This window comes from Felis catus, chromosome D4 (assembly GCF_018350175.1).
Source record: "Felis catus isolate Fca126 chromosome D4, F.catus_Fca126_mat1.0, whole genome shotgun sequence".
Lineage (NCBI taxonomy): Eukaryota > Metazoa > Chordata > Mammalia > Carnivora > Felidae > Felis > Felis catus.
Window position 1 is genome coordinate 94,101,653 of NC_058380.1, and position 20,542 is coordinate 94,122,194.

General features: G+C 56.3%; 1 protein-coding gene across 1 annotated transcript in view; it reads left to right on the forward strand.

The window, feature by feature from the left end:
* Positions 1 to 1,794: 1,794 nt before the first annotated feature.
* BRD3 (bromodomain containing 3) overlaps positions 1,795 to 20,542 on the forward strand; it is a 64,647-nt gene continuing 45,899 nt past the window's right edge. The window contains exon 1 of the mRNA XM_019816736.3: positions 1,795 to 2,791. The gene's annotated coding sequence lies outside the window, so the exon portion shown is untranslated. The remainder of the gene's footprint in view (positions 2,792 to 20,542) is intronic.

The window sequence follows — 20,542 nt, forward strand, 5'->3', positions numbered from 1 at the left end:
GAGGCGGGGCGAGCGCACAAAGCCGGCCTCTCTGAGGGGTACTACGGGGAGCGGCGAGGGTCAGGATACCTCGGGCAGGCCAGACGCCTTAAAGGATCGGCTCGCAGAGCGTGCCTTCGCCTCCGAAGCGGTAACCCCAAAGTTGGCCAGTACAGGTCTTTCTACTGCAATCCAAAAACGGAAGTATGATGATACCTCCAGGAAAGTGCTAGTGTGCCCCTCGAAAGTTCACCTCCTGAGCCCGGCCTGCAGCGGCGCCCCTCCCCCTAGGAGTCGAAGGGCGGCCGTTTCTCCCGAGACCCTCACTCTGGGGTCGCCGCTCCGCTTCCCCGTCGCTCCCGCACCTGACAGCGGCAGCCAAGCGCGTGCACAGCAGCCGGCCCGGGCTGATCGCTCCACGCATGCCCGGCACCTCGGCACACAGGGACCCTTTCAGAACCCCCCCCCCGCCCCCGGAAGCGAGGACCCTGAGCCCACAAGGCCAGGGGTGCCGGTGCCCGCGGGAAGCCACGGTCAGGGGCGGTCCGTACCAGCAGTCCCCGCGTGCAGGCCTCTCTGCTGTCTGCAAGGTGGGGTCCCAGACAGCGTGTCACCGTCAGTTACAAACGGGGAAGGGGAACCTCGGAGGGGAGGGCTGGGGCAAACGGAGAACCTGTTGGAGCCCGTGTTCTGGTCCCAAGTCCTGTGCATTCTCACCCGCTGCCCCCCTCCCGCTACCCGCGTGAGTCTTACGGTCTTGGAGGCGGTCTTGGTCTCCCCAGCTCCGCGACCCCAACCCAGGCAGCATAACGTGCAATCTTATTTCCCAACTAAAGATGGAAACACCAAATATGTCGCAGGAACCTACGCAAACAAAAGAATAGCATTTGATATGGAAATGCCCAGGGAACCAAGTGTGTGGTTGTCACAGATACAGGAGCTTGGCTGCAGGCGCCTCCAGATGAGGACGCAGGGGCACGAAGTCTCTGTCTGGCGCTAGCATGGCTCTGTGTGGATCTCTGTGCCTGGGAAGCCTTAGTCACCTTGGGCCAGGTGCCATGGAGTCTTCTGGCTGTGACTACAGATGTTAACAAAACCGGCTGGGGATGAAAGACGACGTCTCCCTGCACCTGGCCACCTGGGCCAGAATCAGCCCCTCGTGGACACCCATCCATCACCTCTCGGCTGTATCAGCCATCCATTTCTCTCCATCCCTGCCCCAGGGCCTTCTAGCGGGCCTTTTCTGAACCTTTCTGAAGCACAGACAGAGCCCAAACCCCAACTCCAATCTGTCCCCTCTCCTGATTTTAGACTCACAGCCAGCTTCCCATTGCTCTCCTATCCAAATCCAAAATCTGATGGCAAAGTACCCCCTTTAGCCTGGCACCACCCCCAGTCTGTGCACCCCAGATCCCTGCCCTGAATCAAAAATACTCCCAGCCCTCCCACCCTCTAGACAGCTGGATAAGATTCCAGATCTCAGAACTCAAACCAGGTTCCCCAGTCAGTTGGTCTTGCCCAAGGAGATGGAGCCTTCTAATGAAAATGAGAAAATCCTCTCTGTTAAGTGTTCTTGCAAGCAATCCTTGCGGTCACAGCTAAAATACTAGAAACAAATAACACAGCAGGTAAGGCAATTTAGTAAAAGGTGATTTCCTTTATTGTCGAAATTTTAAATCCTTTTATATCCCTCCCGAAATGTGTTCGGGCTCAGAAAAATCACAGGTGGAAATGGAAGAGAGAATAGAAACCACAGAGAAGGGAAGAGCATTTTGGAGATTTTGTTTTGTTTTGTTTTCCAGAATATCGACCATTCTTTGGCCAACGGCAGCTAATTGGTAAATGAACCTGTTTCCGTGAACAATGCTTATAAGAGACAACATTTCTCAAGGCTGTCTCATCAACCTGAGAGTTTGAACCTGTCTGGGCACCCTCCCCACTGGCCCAGGTCCCTCCACCAGGCTCCTCACAGCACTCATGGCAGGTGGCACTGGGAGAGAGGAGGAAGAGAGGGGGAGCGCCTGGGGGCTCTATTCTCTGGTAAGTTTGTCGCATGGTATTTCCCGCACCTTCACAACAAGCCTGTGCAGTGGGCGCCTTTATTCTTTTTCGCAATGAGGAAACTGAGTCTCAGGTTGAGAAGTCGCCCAAGTGCCCACGGGCACCACCGTGGAATTCAGTACTGGCTCCAGGCAGAGCCCAAACTCCCAACCGGCAGACCACACAATACACAATGGCAGGTGGATGGATGGATGGATGGATGGATGGACGAAGGATGGAAGGATACACAGATAAACGCTGGATGGATGGATGAGTGAATGAGGGAGAAGCAAGCACCGAGGGTCTTAAAAGAAGAGACAGCAACTTGTGTCCACAGAAGCAGTCAGCAAGGCTCTATGACAGTGGCAGAGCTGAAACTAAGAGCGTCACCTTCTTCTAGGACTTGAAAGGCCGTATTTGGTCACCCGGTGATAAGTATTTCACCAGGAACAGTGCATTGCCAAATCCGCAGGGCTTGCCGGGAGGTGGCAAAGGAACAGACCGCGTGGCAGGGATGCTGAGACGCTCTGTGTAGCCCCCAGAGGGCTGGGGGGCGGGTGGGGGATGGAAGTGCTGGCCCTTTAATGGCCAAGCCCAGGGCTCTGGATTCCGATGGCAGTTGATGAGGGAGGGTTGCAGAAGAAGAGAGACACAGGGCTTCCAGGAACTGTTCGCCAGCCTTCCAGACTAGACGGCCCACCTCTGCTGGGCCACCATTTTCCAGGGAGTCGCTGTCACTGCCTGGAGACCCCCAAGGCTCCCGCCAGCCCAGGTCAGTGGGGTTTGTGTTAATTCCCTTCCCCCAGGTAACTATCCCAGGGCAGCTGGTTTGGGAGACTTCTGTCCCTATTTCCCCTCCTTGGGTTCTCCTCTCTTTTCCCCCGTCCCTGCCCGTGGTCCATCAGGACAGGTGTTTTGCCCACCATCCCGTGGGTACCGGTGGGCCTTCAGCTGACTTCCCAGGTACAGAGGGAGCAGGTCAGACGGGTCCTGATGTCACATTCCCTCCTCCTGCGGCCTTTGCCCAGTCTGCACCTCCTGGACATCCGTCCTTCACTCCCTCCTCCATGCTATTAAGCACCTCAGCCTCGTTTCCCCTGTATCACCTCCCCTCTTGGTGCCACCCTCCCAAGGGTGACTGAGAGCCCACTTTGCCTGGCACTGTCTGAGTTTAGAACTGAAAGCCCCCATTCCCGGCAGCCCCCTGTTCCACGGAAGCCAGGACGGTCCCCTGCACTGTCCCTTCCTTGAGGACCCTAGGGTCAATCCCCATTCTGTCCCTTCCAGTCCCTACCAGCACCGTGGCCCTCATCAGAGTCCATTCACTTTTCCACCGCCCTCATATGGGGTCATGGGAGCAGGGTGAACCCGTTAGGGCCGCAGTGCCTGCTGGGAGGGGCACTCGGTAGGTACCCAATAAAGACCCTCTGAACGAATGAATCCTGGAATATTCACTTTCACTTCCTGTTGGATTTAAGCCTAACCTACCTTGCCCCAAAGCCCCCACAACTAAATCTGTCTGCTCTCAGCTTCCACCCTCCTCCAGGCCTGGACGTCTCCGGGGAGGGCCCCCTCCAGGTGGTGCTGGGTGCAGGGCACCAGTCCAGGGCACCCCCCCCCCCCAGGCCAGGCTGGGCGGGTCATCTAGCAGGAATCCCCGGAATGCGGCTCAGACTTCCAATGCCAGGCCCCACCTGTTCCGGTCTGCAAATCCCCTCCCCACCTCCGCTGGGCTAATCCCCTTGGTTAGAGAAGGGTCCCGAGGAGTGAGAAAAAAAAGCAGCTCCTGTGACCTGAGCGGCCACATTGAAATAGGGAGACGAAACGAACGGGGTTTTCCAAGGCTCCGGAATGGGGGGGGGGGGGTATTCTGCACCAGTGGTTTACCGGGTCATTTTTAAGGAATGTAAATGGGGCCGCTAGTGCTCCCCCCTGCACTCCCCTGTCACGTCCAACTGTTTCCATTTGTCCGTGTTATTAAAACCCCCGCAGCTGTTCTTACTGAGCGCCTACTGTGTGCCGTCCCCTCGTCTGAGGACGTCAAATACAGCCTTGTGAATTCCCAAACATGGTCGTGAGCTATTCTGATCTTTACAGATGAGGAAAAAGATGGAGGTTCAGGGGGGCCCCTGCCTTGCCCCGGGCCACGCTGCGGGGAAATGACGGAGCTGGGGCTGGACCCCGCTCGTCCCGCCCCCAGAGCCCACCCGGTACAGGGTACCGACCCGCGGGGGCCCTTCCCCTCTGCAGACGCTGCTCCCACGGATGCCAGTAATCCCAGCAGCTTTCAGGCTGCATCTCCGGCCGACGGCTATGGCTCCTGGCCCCACCAAGCACTTTCCAGTGCTGGCTGCCCCTTTGGGCTGTCCCCGGGGCCTGGTGACTATGAACGCTTCTGTGGGATAAGGTCCAGGAGCCCTGCCGTCGGGGTGCAGCCCTCACCTGCGCCCGGAAGCCCACGGGGTGAGCGCGAGTGCATAGGGGCCCGGCCCCCCAGCTCCCACCTTTCTGGATTTCCCGGGCTGGCTGCGACGAGGAGGAGCCAGCCGCCTAAAATAGAAAAGCTGACATGGGGTGGGGGGGGGGGGGGAACGCCAAGGGCCAAAGTCCCGAAGTCCCAAAGTCCGAGCGGCGCCCAGCTGCTCTCCCCACCAGCTGCAGGCTGGCTCCCTCTGTCCCTGGCTCCCCCAAAGAGCCTCTGTGGCCCCTCTGTCTGCCCACCCCTTCCCTCCGGGGTCTTTAAATAGACCCCCGCCCCCACCCCCCAAGCTACGGAACTGAAGGGAATGAAGCCCGGTCTTCTCCAAGGCAGCCCGGAGGCCTGGGGTAACACAGCTGGCAGCTGTCTTCCTGCGTGAGCCCCACCTTGGGGGACAGAATCGGAGGCCCCGATCCCTGTTGCTTCCAGAGCCCGCAGGCAGCTGGGGCAGGTCCCTGCCCTCTGTGCTTCTACTTTGGGAAGCAGGGGCAGGCTTCAGATTGGGGCTGTTGGGTTGTCTGGGTCAGAGGAGGTGGGGGGTGGATGGTTCTGGATAGTTCCAGCCCCAGACTTAGATTCCCTGTCGATCTCGGGGTCTCATGTTAAAGCTGTCGGGGACCGAAGTGGGAGGGACTGTGAGCATGGAGGAGGTCATTGAAAGGGTAGGAGCGGTGCTCCCTAAAACCGAAACGGAAGACAGACCCCAGTGCCCGTTTAGAGCACACAGACCCTGCAGTAATCCCTCCCTGGGACCGGCCCCGCCCCGCCCCCCCAAACCACTGCAGGCGGCACGAGGCTGTGACAGAATGTCCACGGCAACGTTATTTATAAGGATGAAATAATTGGAGACAACTTAAATGCCCATCCTGAGGGGAAGAGGTGAGTCAGTCATGCTCCCTCGGATGCTGGAACATTCTGCAGCCACCAAATGAATGAGGGAGCTGGGGAGGCCGTGCCGGGGGTGGGGGTGGGGGCGGTCATGGCATTTTGAGAGAGAAAAAAACAAAAGAACGTGCACCGGATGACAGAATTTTTGTAAAACAAAGCTACGTGTGGGGAGAAAGAGAAAAGAATCTTAGAGCAGAGGCTCTGGAGGACACAGAAACTATCACGGGGCACCCAGGGGGAGGGACCGCGGGGGCCGCCGTCAACCTTGCTTGTACGTTGCCCAAATTCGTCCAGCCGGTGTCCCGCCTTTGTCACTAAAGAAAATAAGCGTGGGTCTCGCTCACGCCCACGGTGGGAGAGGGACGCTGGATCCAGCTGAGCTGTCGCAATTGTTCTCTCATGTCAAGCCGGTTACCTGGCCCTCACTCCCCCCCCCCAACCACCCCTGGTGCTGCCGGGAGATGTGGATAGGAGGCTGGCCCCACGTGGTCCCCACCCTCTGGGAGCTCTCTGTCTAGGGGGACGCGCAGCCTTGCTGGTGGGTTGATAGAAAGTCAAAGAGGCCTTCCCAGATGCCGTTTGACCGGAGGCACCCCAGATGCAGGGGCTGCCCCCAAAGCAGGATGCAGGCATTTGGGGGCAGAAGAACAGGCCGCGTAAACAAAGGCCAATGGTTGGGGGGGGTGGGGGAAGCAAATGGGAGGAGGCTGGGGGAGCATGGAAGACGGGCTGGGAGGGGTGAGGGGAGCCCAGCCAGCAAGCTGCGCAGAGACCATGATCTTCAGAGGCAGACCAGGGAGGCCGGAGGTGCTCAGAGCCTCCTGCTGCCTGAGGCCTGGAGACAGCTCGGTGGGCGGGGAGGCGAGCCCCCAGCACCCCACGGCGAGGGGAGCACCAAGCTTGCAGAAGGTCACGATGACGGCCCAGAGGATGAAGGAAACCAACCTTCTGGGGCAGCAGAAGAAACCGGGTCAAGAGCAGGGCTCTGGGCTCAGACTGCGTGCGGTCCCCAAGGCTGGCTGGGTCTCTCGGAGTGGCCCAGACACTGGGTTCTGCTTCCTCCCCCGAAAAATGGTGCTGGCGTGGGGACAGACCCGCCTCGGAGGGCTGTTTGTGGTGGCAAAGGCATCAAGGGTCTGCAGCATGTAGCCCGACCCCCATTAGGAGCTGCTGGGAGGGGGTGGGCCTACTCCCAGGGATTGGGGATCGGCAGCTTCCAGCAGGTCCTGAGTGAGGAGGAGTTTGATCTCAGAGCACAGGGTCCCCGCCCCCCGGTGGCCCAGGCAGACGCTGGTGGGTGAAGGAACGGCAGGAGGCTGGCAAGGGCGGACAGAGCACGCCCTCGTGAAAGCAGCTACTGGAGGCCCTCGGCCGCTAGGCTCCTCGCTGGGCAAAGGGCCTCTCGGACGGCGGGGCAGAATCCCACGGGCCCCCAATGTGTCTGGGCCTCGACTCTAACTGGCCATCTGGAGGGTCCTATGTCTAGTCCTGATGTGACTGCTCTCTCTCCCCTTGGCTGAGATCTCAGCCAGGCCCGGGGTCCCCCCGGCCACCCCACGGAGCGTCACTCTCTCCAGCGCTCCCAGGTCCCCTGCCCAATGGCGAGCCTGCAGGAGGCTTCCTCTGGCCAGCACTCCCCTCCTCGATGCTCTGGGGGTGCCCCGTCGGCAGGGCCTGTGGCAGCCCCGTGGGGCTAGGAAGCCGCTCTGCCGGCCCGGCGTCCAGATGGCTCCGGCTGTCCCGGGATGCGCGTCCGTCCATCCCTTGGCATTTCCGCTTTGGGCCTCCCCCTGATGATCTGTCTGGTGTCCACACTCGGAGAGGCCCCTGGAGGGGCTTCGGGCATCTTCCCAGGCTCCACGAAGCCTCCATCAAGTGAGTTCGGCTGCCCACACCCAGCTCTCAACGTGCGGAATCAGTGTGAACACAGTAGTTGATTCTTAGAGGCTCGGAACCGCGCAGTGGCTGGAAGCGTGACTTCCACAGTCAGACACGCCCAGGCACGTCCTGACACCTCAGTTTCCTCATCTGTAAAATGGGAACGGTCAGGCCGACTTGTCTGGTGTTCCAAGGATTCTTACGCAATAACATGGAGCACTTAGTGCCAGGCCTGGAACCCAGGAAGCACCCAGAAGGTACAGGTGTCCACAGTCTCTTTTTTTTCTTTGTAAATCTGTCATACAATTGAATGTGGGAGGCCACACAGTTCTGAGAGTTGTGCACACGGATACACCTGTGTCACCAGGACTGTCGAATTCCAAACCCCGAGATTCCCTCCCGTCGCCCCTTTGCAGTCCTGACTCCCCCATCCCCGGCCGTCACCAACCCGTTCCGTGTCCCCAGGGTTCTGCCTCTTCCAGGATGGCCTCTAAATGGGATCACACAGGGTGTGACCTTTGAGACTGGCTTCCCCCGGACAGCATGATGCCTCTGAGCGTCACCGACGTGGTTGTGTGTCCGGCTTGTCCTTCGTCACTGTCGAGTGGTGCCCGTATGGCCCACTTTACCGGTGTGCTCGCTCAAGGACCTTTGAGTTGTTTCGGTCTGAAGCGATGGTGAACAGGGCCGCTAGGCACGTTGGGAGAGCACAGAGCACAGAGTTGGATTTTGCTGGATCTCTTGTCAGCACGGTCTTGCAGAGTGAGCGGCTGCCCCGTTTTGCTGTCCCGCCAGCGGTGTGTGGGAGCCCCGGCGGCTCTGATCCTCACCAGAACCCGGCCCGGTCAGGCTCTCCTGTCCCCTCCCCTCCCAATCAACACGCAGTGGCCTCTCATTGTGGATTTGCTGCCCACAGTCTATCGTGGCCAAATGCGCACGCCATAAAAGCGACCCTTTTAGCCACTTTTTAAATATACGATTTAGTGGCATTAAATACAATCAGCACGTGGGCATGCGGCCGTCCCCGCTGTCCATTTCCAGGACTCTTTCAGCATCTTAAATAATTTTTTTAAATTTTTTTTAACATTTATTTATTTTTGAGACAGAGACAGAGCATGAACGGGGGAGGGGCAGAGAGAGAGGGAGACACAGAATCGGAAACAGGCTCCAGGCTCTGAGCGGTCAGCACAGAGCCCGACGCGGGGCTCGAACTCACGGACCTCGAGATCGTGACCTGAGACAGCATCTTAAACTCTACTCACTAAACACAAACTTCCTACCCCCCGCTCCCCCCCCCACGCCCCTGCCCCGGATAACCTCTCTCCTCCTTCTCGATGGATCTGCCCATTCTGGGCATTTCACATAAACGGAATCGTACGGCATTTGTCCCCGCGTGTCTGGCTTGTTAGCACGATGTCTTCAAGGTTCGTCCGCGCTCTAGCAGGCGCTGGGACTCCGCTCCTGTTAGTGGATGAATAGAGTTCCGTTGCATGGGTCTTCCACATTCTGTAAGGCAGCGTCTTTTGGCTCCCGTGAACAAGAGAGCCTGTGTGTACTTGGGTGTGTAAATATCTGTTTACACACTGTGCACTTGGGTGCGTAAATATCTGTTTGAGCCCCTGCTTCCAATTGTTTTGGGTATCGAACTGTGGCTTTGACTTGCCTTTCTCTGTGGCTAATGATGTGCCTTTCTCTGTACCTTCTCTGGTGAAGTGTCTGTTTAAACATTTTGCTTATTTTTTTACATGGCTTGGCTTCCCATTGTTGAGTAGCGAGAGTTACTTCCAGAGGGTGGACACCATTCTTCGTGGGACGTGTAATTTGCAAATGTTCTCTGCCAGTCCGGGTCTCGTCTTTATTCGCCCGGCCGGGTCTCTCACAAAGCAAAGCTTCTTTTGTTTTGATGAAGTTCCCTCTATGACTTTTTTTTCTCTTATTAATTGTGCGTTTGGCGTCATATCCAACCGTCTGCCTAATCCACATGGTCACAAAGATTTTCTTCCAAAAGAGTCATTGTCTTACATTTTCGCAATCAGATCGGCCATCCAGGTGGAGTTCGTGTTTGTAGTAGGGGTGAGGCATTGGTTAAGGCTCAACCACTTTTTAAAAAAAAATTTTTTTTCTATCTTTTGATTTTTAACCCACCTCTGTCATAATTGAAGCTTGCTATAGACAGCTTATTGTTAGGTCATGGATTTTAATCCATTTTGACAAGTTATCTTTTCTCTTTGCTGTGTGTAGGCTGTTTATGTTTTATTTTGTTGCGTACAGAACACATAACGTGGTAACTACCCCCTTAACTAATTTATAAGTGTAAAATATATTCTTACCAAGTCTAGGGAAGCCATTTACATGTAATATAATTATTGGCATGTCTGCATTTGGGTCTATTGTTTTATTATTTATTTTCTATTTGTTTTTCTCTTTTACCTCTATTTATCTTTTCGTGCCTTAAAAACTTATTTGAATACTTCTTAATGATCCATTGTAATTTATCTATTGGGAATTCTGACTATGTGTTTTGTGTGTGTAGTTTTTTGTTTTGTTTTGTTTTCTGAGAGAGAGAGAGAGAGAGAGAGAGAGAGCATGCTTGAGTGGGGGAGGGGCAGAGAGAGAGAGAGAGAGAGAGAGAGAGAGAGAGAGAGAGAGAAGCTCAAGCAGGCTCCATGCTCAGCACAGAGCCTGGTGTGGGGCTCGATCCCACGACCCTGGGATCGTGACCCAAACTAAAATCAAGACTTAGACACTGAGCCACCCAGGCGCCCCTGGGTGTAGAGTTTTTTAGTAGATTGTTTAGGGACTAAAATAAGTATATTTCTAAGTTTGCTTCACAGTCCACAGCATGTCAATATTTTAGACCTCACCAGCACATTGGTCCCTTTGCCTCCGTCTCTTTATCTATAGTTGTCATGTGAATCGGAACCAAAGACACTGAATATCCCACTAGACAGTGCAGTGTTTTCCTCTTTCAGCCATCACACACATCTCTTAAAAATTAAAAGGGAGGGGCGCCTGGGTGGCGCAGTCGGTTAAGCGTCCGACTTCAGCCAGGTCACAATCTCACAGTCCGTGAGTTCGAACCCCGTGTTGGGCTCTGGGCTGATGGCTCAGAGCCTGGAGCCTGTTTCCGATTCTGTGTCTCCCTCTCTCTCTGCCCCTCGCCCGTTCATGCTCTGTCTCTCTCTGTCCCAAAAATAAATAAACGTTGAAAAAAAAATTTTAAAAAAAAGTTATTCCACTCCCTTGTGGCCTCCATAGTTCCCAACGAGAAATCTGCTGTTATCTTTTTTTTTCTCAATAGTTTTTGATAAAGGATGTTTCTTTCTTACCGTTCTCAAGATTTCTCTCTTGGCGTTTAGTGGTTGGCAGTTTGTGATGCGTCTTGGTGTGCATTGCTTCAAGTTTAAACTATTCGAGGTTCGCTCGGCTTCTTGAGTCCATAGGCAGGTCTGTACCTTTTGCCAGATTTGGAGAGTTTTCAGCCATTTTTTTTTCTTTGAGTACTTCTTTACGCTCTGCCCTTCTGGGAATCCAGCCAGCGTCACAAATGTTAGATCCTCTGTGAGAGTCTCACGGGTCCCTGAGACCCAAAAAATAAATAATTTTGAAAGAGAGAGAGTGCGAGCATGAGCAGGGGAGGGGCAGAGAAAGAGGGAGAGCAAAAGAGAATCCCCAGCAGTCTCCTCACTGCCAGCACGGAGCCCGACATAGGGCTCGAACCCACGAAACCGGAAGATCATGATCTGAGCCGAAACCAAGAGTCGGACGCTTAACCGACTGAGTCACCCGGGTGCCACCAGATGTTCTATCTTCCGATTCATCATTCTTTCTTCTCTCCTCTTCATCGTGATGAGTCTGAGCCCATCCCGTTGAGTTTTTATTTTTAATTTTTTTTCAATTTTTTTAACGTTTATTTATTTTTGAGACAGAGAGAGACAGAGCATGAACAGGGGAGGGGCAGAGAGAGAGGGAGACAGAATCTGAAACGGGCTCCAGGCCCCGAGCTGTCAGCACAGAGCCCGACGCAGGGCTTGAACTCACGGACCGAGAGATCATGACCTGAGCTGAAGTCGGGACGCCTAACCGACTGAGCCACCCAGGTGCCCCTCATCCATTGGATTTTTAAATTTCAGTTATTGTATTTTTCAGCTCTGAAATTTCCATTTGGTTCTTTATATATTCTCTTTCTTTGCTGAGACTTTCTAGTTTCTCATTTGTTTTGAGTATGTTCACAAAAGCCTTTTTATGATGAATGCTTTAAAATCTTTGTCACATTGGGACACCTGGGGGTCTCAGCCAGTTGAGCGTCTGACTCTTGATTTTGGCTCAGATCATGAGCCCAGGGGCGTGGGATCAAGCCCCACGTCGGGCTCCACGCTGAGAATGGAGCTTGCGTAAGATTCTCTTTCTCCCTCTGCCCCTCTCTCCCACTCGTGCTCTCTCTCATGCTCTAAAATAAAATAAATAATAAAATCAGATAAAACCTTTGTCGCATCCTTCAGAGACCGCTCTGTCATTTCCATGTTGACATCTATTGTCTTTTTTCACTCTGGGATCTTCCTGGCTCTAAGTATGACTGCTGGGTTTTGTTGTTGTTGTTGTTGTTGTTTGTTTGTTTGTTTTTGTTTGGTTGTTTATTTTTGTTTGGGGGGAAGATGAATCAAAACCTGGACATTTTGGGTATTATGTTGTGAGGCTCTGGGTCTTATCGGAACCCATTTTAGCTGACCTCCTCTGACTCTGCTCTGGCAAGGGGCTGGGATGAGGGGTGCCACGTCCCTGTTGCTGCCAGGTCGGGGGAGAGGTCCGGCCCCCACCTGACGGGGGCGCTCTTTGTTCGTATCAGGTGTCAGAGTTCCAGCTCCCGGGTGGGCTTCGACTGATGCCTCCCTGGCTGGAGGACAGAGGAGGGTCTTGGTCTTGCTCCCCACACGGCCTCCACACGCACTGCAGCGGTTGCGGGAATGGGTTACCAGCCAGCAGAATGAAACTCCTGGCTCCCTAACGTCCTTCTCTGACATAAACCAGCAAAGGGTGTGGAGGTGCGGTGCCCCAGTACAGCCTGGTGAGGGTAGAAGGTGGCTCCCTTATTGGTCTTTGCTGGCCGGGACAGGGTGGTGCCACAGTGTTTTCGGTGGTGTTGGGCTGGAGAAGAGTGGTTATTGTCTGAAGAATGTCTCTCCTGCTAAGCTGCCCCTTTTCCCGTCCTGTGGCTCAAGAGAGCAGGCTTTCGTTGGGCTTTTGTGTCCGTGCCCATTGTACGTTTTGAGGTTGCTGGCTTCGCAACTACGATACAGGAGGCACAAGGAAAACTTGGGGAACTTCGCACCATGGCATTCCTTGGGGCCAGAGAGCCCCAGCAGCCTTCTCTCTGCTTTTCAGAGTCTTCTTATGTTATTCATATAAAGTTCAGGATTCTTAGTTGTCCTTAGCAGAAGGAATGTAGAGAAGTAGGTTTCTGCTTCATCTTCCCAGAAACAGAAGTCATTTCAGTTGGGTAAATACCACCAAGTAGCCCTCCAGAAGTGCTGCTGGTTCACCTTGAACTAGGAAGTGGTATACCTTGAGTCTGCTTTAGACAGATACAAGGAGAAATGGGCTCAGGACTTCCCAACATCCCAATGCCTGCATGTTGTAGTTAATCAATGTTAGATGGATGGATGGATGGATGGATGGATGGATGGATGGATGGATGGATAGGTGGGTGGGTGGGTGGGTTGGTGGATGGAAGGGTGGCTGGCTGGCTGGCTGGCTGGCTGGCTGGATAGATGGGTGGGTGGGTGGATGGATGGATGGATGGATGGATGGATGGATGGATGGATAGGTGGGTGGGTGGATGGGTGGGTGGATGGGTGGGTGGCTGGCTGGCTGGCTGGCTGGCTGGATAGATGGGTGGGTGGATGGATGGATGGGTGGATGGATGGATGGATGGATGGATGGATGGATGGATGGGTGGATGGATAGGTGGGTGGGTGGATGGGTGGGTGGGTGGGTGGGTTGGTGGATGGAAGAGTGGCTGGCTGGCTGGTTGGCTGGCTGGATAGATGGGTGGGTGGATGGATGGATGGATGGATGGATGGATGGATGGATGGGTGGATGGATGGGTGGGTGGTTGGAAGGGTGGCTCACTGGCTGGCTGGCTGGCTAGATGGGTGGATGGATGGATGGATGGATGGATGGATGGATGGATGGGTGGATGGGTGGGTGGATGGGTGGGTGGATGGGTGGGTGGATGGGTGGGTGGGTGGATGGGTGGGTGGATGGGTGGATGGGTAGATGGTGGATGGGTAGATGGTGGATGGATGGATGGATGGATGGATGGATGGGTAGGTGGATGGGTGGGTGGGTGGATGGGTGGGTGGATGGAAGGGTGGCTGGGTGGATGGATGGGTGGGTGGGTGGATGGGCGGGTGGATGGATGGGTGGGTGGGTGGATGGGCGGGTGGGTGGGTGGATGGGCGGGTGGATGGGTGGATGGGTGGGTGGATGGGTGGGTGGGTGGCTGGCTGGCTGGCTGGCTGGCTGGATAGATGGGTGGGTGGATGGATGGATGGGTGGATGGATGGATGGATGGATGGATGGATGGATGGATGGATAGGTGGGTGGGTGGATGGGTGGGTGGGTGGGTGGGTTGGTGGATGGAAGAGTGGCTGGCTGGCTGGTTGGCTGGCTGGATAGATGGGTGGGTGGATGGATGGATGGATGGATGGATGGATGGATGGATGGATGGTTGGAAGGGTGGCTCACTGTCTGGCTGGCTGGCTGGATGGGTGGATGGATGGATGGATGGATGGATGGATGGATGGATGGGTGGATGGGTGGATGGGTGGATGGGTGGGTGGATGGGTGGGTGGATGGGTGGGTGGGTGGATGGGTGGGTGGATGGGTGGATGGGTAGATGGTGGATGGGTAGATGGTGGATGGATGGATGGATGGATGGATGGGTAGGTGGATGGGTGGGTGGGTGAATGGGTGGGTGGATGGAAGGGTGGCTGGGTGGATGGATGGGTGGGTGGGTGGATGGGCGGGTGGATGGGTGGATGGGTGGGTGGATGGATGGATGGATGGATGGACAGATGGATGGATGGGTGGGTGGATGGGTGGGTGGATGGGTGGATGGATGGGTGGGTGGATGGGCAGGTGGAAGGATGGATGGGTGGGTGGATGGGTGGGTGGACGGAAGGGTGGCTGGCTGGATGGATGGATAGGTGGGTGGCTGGCTGGATGGCTGGATGGCTGGATGGCTGGATGGCTGGATGGATGGATGGATGGATGGATGGATGGATGGATGGATGGATGGATAGGTGAGTGGATGGATGGATAGGTGGGTGGCTGGATGGGCGGGTGGGTAGATGGGTGGGTGGATGGAAAGGTGGCTGGGTGGATGGATGGAAAGGTGGCTGGGTGGACAGAATATAGGAAAGGCAATTAGGAGACCAATAAACAGTCCAGGTGAGACATCACAGCATCATTTGTGGCCATGATACAAGTAGCCATTACTGAGTGCTTCCACTTTGCCAGGTAAACGTTTCTGCCACATGATCCTACTTAATCCACAAATGAGATATGTCCATTTGAGAGAGGAGGAAAACATGGGCAGAGAGATATAGTATTGAGCTGAGATTCAGGCCCAGAGCCCCCTGGTTCGTGGACCCAAGATGCCGTGAGAAATTCCCAAGGAGAAGGAGATGAGCAAGCCAAAACACCCTGCTGACGATCAGAGGTTTTCCTGCCCCAGGGAATGTCAGTTGAGCACTTTTCAAAATCTTCTCCTGAGACAGAAACCCAGACTGTGCTGTGTTCACGTATTCAGCAAGTATCAATCAAGTGCTTGCTCTGTGCCGAGCCCTGTGCCGGGTGCTGAGGGTACGCCATAAGCCATAGGACATACGTGATCTTTGCCCCAGGGACATCGGAGCATCTGAAATCACCCTCCCCACTCCGGGTCCACCGTGTTGAAAGCAGACGGAGCAGAACCCCAGGTGCCCACCAGATGCCCTGCCCGACACTCAGCCCTTCAGTCCAGAAGATTCTATGAGTAGCAACAAATATCGGTGGTGGGCTTCCAGGCCACGGGAGGAGAGCAAGCCGGAGGAAATGACCCCGAGGTATGAGGGACACTCAGTTCTGGCTGTGGCTTAGATCAGGAGCCAGAAAGCCCAGCCCCAGCCCGACCCAGCATGCCCAGTCTGTGTATTTGTGAGGGAGACTCAGGCCACTAAAGCCCGGCAGCTAGGTTTCCTGGGGGTCCTCAGGCCCGCCTGCAGCCCTCCTCTGACTCAGCCTCCCCAACTGTTAATAAATAACTGCATACATCCCTCCCCCTTCTTCTCCCTTTCCGCCATTTGCCACAGTTTGGTGAAGGTGGGGAGTGACAGGTCCTGTAATGTCTGAGGCTCTGGAGGCTTCGTGTCGTTTCCAGGGAGTGAGCGTCTCACCCTGTGCTCTGGGTTCGCCATGTGTGTTGACATCTGGGTGCAAGGCGGGGCTGCTTGCAGCAGCACAGATCGCCAGCCTGCTGGCCGGCCCCGGCTCCCCGGTCTGGCCCCGGAGACCCGGGCGGGTCTGCCAGGCCCTGCTGGAGGCTGGTCGCCGTGGTGACGCCCCTCCACCAGCATCACCATCCTGGGCCATTTGGACACACCCGCATTCGAGTCCTCTCCTCTGTCCTAGAACTCCACCCCCTGCAGCATGACGAAGGGTTCTGGAAAGGATCCCCGCACATTGTCACATGCCACATGGTCCCCCGGAGGATGGCCATGGCGGCTCCCTCCAAAGAGTCTGTGTAGAGCCAAGAGTCCCTGTCCCCATCAGTCTCAAGGGGCTCTAAACTCTCCTGACTACCTTCTGCATAGACCTCAGCACGGTTCCAACTACACAGGTGCTGCCATAATTAGGGTTTTAGGTCTCTTTGCCCCTCTCCAGGGCATGTTCTCCCATCGTGTTCTCCAGAACCCCCCGGCCCCCGCCCCCGCCAGAGACAGAGCAGCAGCTTGACCAACCGCTCTTTGCCGGACAGAAGGATGCAGAGTTGTCTTACGAACACTGATTTTACTCCCGGTGTCCTTGCAGCACTGCGTATACAGGAGGCGCTCAATAATGACTTACCAAGGGGTTAAGTTGATCAGCCGGAGAGTGGGTGTGACAACTTTTGAGCATGTTGCAGCGCCAGAAAGTGAAGGAAGCTTCTGGAAATAGCAAAAGGGTGGGTCGTGTCACAGAGTCGTGGGGGGCCACCCCCGCTGGGGCGATTTGAGGGGGGAAACCTCTCATGTTGGCTTATGACCCAAAGCATGAAATAGATACACAGGGGGTGACACGGATAGACAGAAGCAGCTGTTCCTCAAAAGGGGGGGTCCCGTCTGCCAAGGTGGCACCCGGGAGACACCCGGGTAACGAAGGTTCCTCCCCGCTGACACCACCCCCCTCCCAGGACAGCGGGGCCCCAGGGAGGGGATGGTATGGGGTGGGAAGGGCTCTTCACCTCTGTGGCCTTCTTCCCAACACCCATAATCCCAGAGTCCTGGTGAGAAGACACATGACCAGCCCAGCCTGGGGGGCATTCTACGAGATAACCTGGCCACTGCCCCTCCCAACTGCCCCGGTCCTCCCTCCTCCCGAGGAGCAGGGACAGACTGACGCGCTGTCACAGATGGGAGGAGACGACCGCAGGTCGCGTGTGGTGTCCGGGTCGGGTTCTGAGCAGGAGGAGGAAGCTGACGGACGGACGGACGGACGGACGGACGGACGGACGGACACACTGGCGAAAGCCACATGCGGTCTGTGCCGAGGGCGCCTTCTTGTTGTGCAGGCACCTTGACCTTGGTGATGCGAGGGGGTGATGATGGGGACTCTGGGAGAAGGGTCTGCGGGAGCCCCTGTGTTACCTGCAGCTTTTCTGTAAATCTAAGAGCAATCTTAAATAAAAAGTTTATTTAAACAAAGAACAGGCACACCCCTGGTCCCCCCCCCCCCCGGCAGAGAGAGATGGGGTGGGGGGGCTTTGGCTCATCAGCGTGGACCAGACGGAGGCGCTCCACGCGAGAGGCAGCCGCCGGCCTTCGGCCACTCTTTTCGTTGCCCTGGATGGCCCTGGGCACAGGCGGGGGCCGGGGAAGCCTGGCACCCGGGTGGCCAGCAGGGCCGCAGCTCCCTCTGCGGTGCTGTCCCGGCCCTGCAAAGCTCTGGGGGTCCCCTCCCCACTCCACCCTCTGACTCGTTGCTTGACCTGGGATTCCGGCACCCCCAGGGCCTCTGTGGGCCCCCTGGCGTTGCGTGCAGAACTTTGGAAGTATGGGCACGAGGCAGGGGAGTCTAGCGGTTCGGCCCAGGGGTGTTGGCCGGTCCTGGCTCTGACCCTCTGGACGCCTGTGTCCTCTCAGCCTCGGTTTCCTTGTCTGTAAGGCGGGACAGCGGCAGCACCCGACGCAGGGCGGGCGCCTGCGGGGCCAGGGACGGGGCAGGGCTGGAGGAGGGACGTGCCGTCTGGGTGGGGCGCTGTGGTCCCGCATGTGAAGTGGTTCAGAGGGAACAGACAGGTGGGAGCCGGGACGGAGGCCCTGAAGGGAGTGGCAGGTGTGCAGGGCACCCCCCCCCCCCCGCCCCAGTTTCGCCTTCCCTCCCCCACACCTGCTTTCTGCTTCGCCCCAAGGCTTTTGGGAAGACGATGTCTCAAGAGCATCACACGCCATTTTCTCCCTCTGTGTTTTAGAGAAGGTCAACTTGGTGTCACAGGCCCCTCCCCACCGCCCCCCCCGAAAATGCAGAGGCTCACCGGGCAGTTGTAGATAGACTAGAACTTCCAGATGGACTTTTCCTGTTCCAGGAAAGGGATGGCCTGCTGTTTGGGCCAGACTTAAAACACTGACTCAGAGAACTCTACAAATCTTTCTAAAACGAGCAGCTCGGGGCGCCTGGGGGGCTCAGTCGGCTGAACGCCCAACTTGGGTTCAGGTCATGATCTCGCGGTTCGTGAGTTCGAGCCCCGCGTCGGGCTCCGTGCTGACAGCTCGGAGCCTGGAGCCCGTTTCGGATTCTGTGTCCCCCTTTCTCTCTGCCCCACCCCTGCTTGTGCTCTGTCTCTCTCCATCTTTCAAAAATGAATAAACATAAAATTTTTTTTTTTTTAAACGAGCAGTTCTCAGCAGCGCCTGGCTGGCCCAGTCGCTGAAGTGGGAGACTCCTGATCTTGGGGCTGTGAGTTCTAGCCCCTCGTTGGGTGTAGGGATCACTTAAAAAACTAAAATCTGAAGAAGAAATAAATATAAGATAAATAAAATGAGCAGCTGTCACGATTAAAGCAGCCACAGGCCAAGTACCACCTTAGTGACTTCATTTGCTCCTGGTGTCTCCCAGTCACCGCTTGGCAAGGGCCCTGCGTGGAGCCCCGCCCCGCCTCACCCCGCACTCGCAACCCACGGGCCGAGAGCCATACCCAACGGATCCGTCCACACGTCGTTTGTCCCGCTCATCTGTGCTAAGCACCAGTCACGGACGGGGAGGTTAATACAGCCGCAGGGCCACAGCCCTTGGGAGCGACACACAGATTAAGACTTGTTGCCCCACGGTGGGGGCGAGTCCTGCGAGGTGTGTGAGGGATAAAAAGAGGGGGTATGATCAGGCAGGCTCCCTGAGGAGGAGACCCCTGAGAGCCTGAAGGGACATAGGAAAAGCGAGCAGCAGGAGCCAGGGAAAGCCAGGCAGAGGAGACGAGTGTTCCCGGCAGGAAGAACAAACAGCTTATGCAAAGGCCCTGTGGCAGGAAGGCGTTTGGTGAGTCTGAGGGCCAGGATGCGCGATCGGCCGGAGCGTGTGGGAGCTGCAGGCCACGCTGGAGACGTGGCGCAACCTTGACGGGGCTGTGTCCCGTCCCACTGCTCTGTGGAAGCTGGAGGCTGCTGTGGTTTTATAGGAAGAGACACAGTGGACACAGTGGGGTGATATTCAGGAAGCAGGACCCGCAGGAGATGGTGGCCAGCTGAATGTGGGGAGTAGGTTGCTGCTGGGAGTCAAGGGCATGACACCAGTTCCTGATGGGGCATTTGGGGCACGGGGGTGCCCGTGCCCGAGGCAGGGAGCCCCACGGCTCCGCCCCTCCATCTGCCACCTCTCAGGACTTCCTCGCTGTCGGGTCCATTGCCAGTTGCCCTGTTCGGTCCTCAGCTCATGTCTCAGGGCTGTGACCGGGGCCCTTCTGCTCCTCTGGCTGCACAGGCACCGCCTCCTTCCTCCCCCAGGACCCCGCAGTGCACGTTCCTCATCATCTCCATTTCACGGCTGAGGAAACTGAAGCTCAGAGGGGTTTAGCAACCAGCTGGAGGTCACACGACAAGGGGGTCAGTTAGGACTCAAACCCAGACCCGCGTGACGCTGAAACACACACCCTCCGCGATCACCTGCGCTGGGCCTCAACAGCCAGTGCCCAGGGGCCACTGTTGCGAACCCTCACTTGACCCCCCACGCACACAGCGTGGGGTGCACAGGTGCGTGGGATAGAGGACAACTTATTTTCTGGTGCCCGTTTAATGGCTTGAAATTCTTCTACTGCTATTATCTTTGTGGGAACCTCTCCAATTTCATTTATTATTTATATATTTTTCTAGTATTTATTTACCTTTGAGAGACAGAGAGACGGAGCCTGAGCAGGGGAGGGGCAGACAGAGAGGGAGACACAGAATCGGAAGCAGGCTCCAGGCTTGAGCCATCAGCCCAGAGCCCGACGCGGGGCTCGAACTCCCAGACCGCGAGATGGTGACCTGAGCTGAAGTCGGACGCTTCACCGCCTGAGCCACCCAGGCTCCCCTATACGTCTCCAATTTTAAAGGCAGACTGCCCTGAAGACAGCAGTGGCCTTCATCCTGCTGAGCACAGAGACCTCAGAGTCCTGCCTCCCCCGCCCCCCACCTCCCCTCCCATCTCTCTTGGGACATCAGCAGGGGTTCATATCAGCTCTGCGAGATAGACACCCAAAGTGATAACAGTAAACAAGGCAGAGGGAGGTGGCCGGGGCTGGGCGGGTGGGGGTTCCTCCTCTCTTGCAGATGGAAAGGCAACGTGGGGCTGCTGCCCACATCCAAGACTACTCTTCACCCCAAAAAGAAACCCCGTACCCACTGAGCGGTCACTCCCCACACCCCCTCCCGCCAGCCCCTGGCAAATACCCATCTGCTTTCTGTCTCTACGGGTTTGCCCACTATGGGCGTTCGACATCACTGAAATCCTACAACATGTGATCTCGTGCCTGGTCTCTTTTCACCCGGCATATCCTTTTCAGAATCC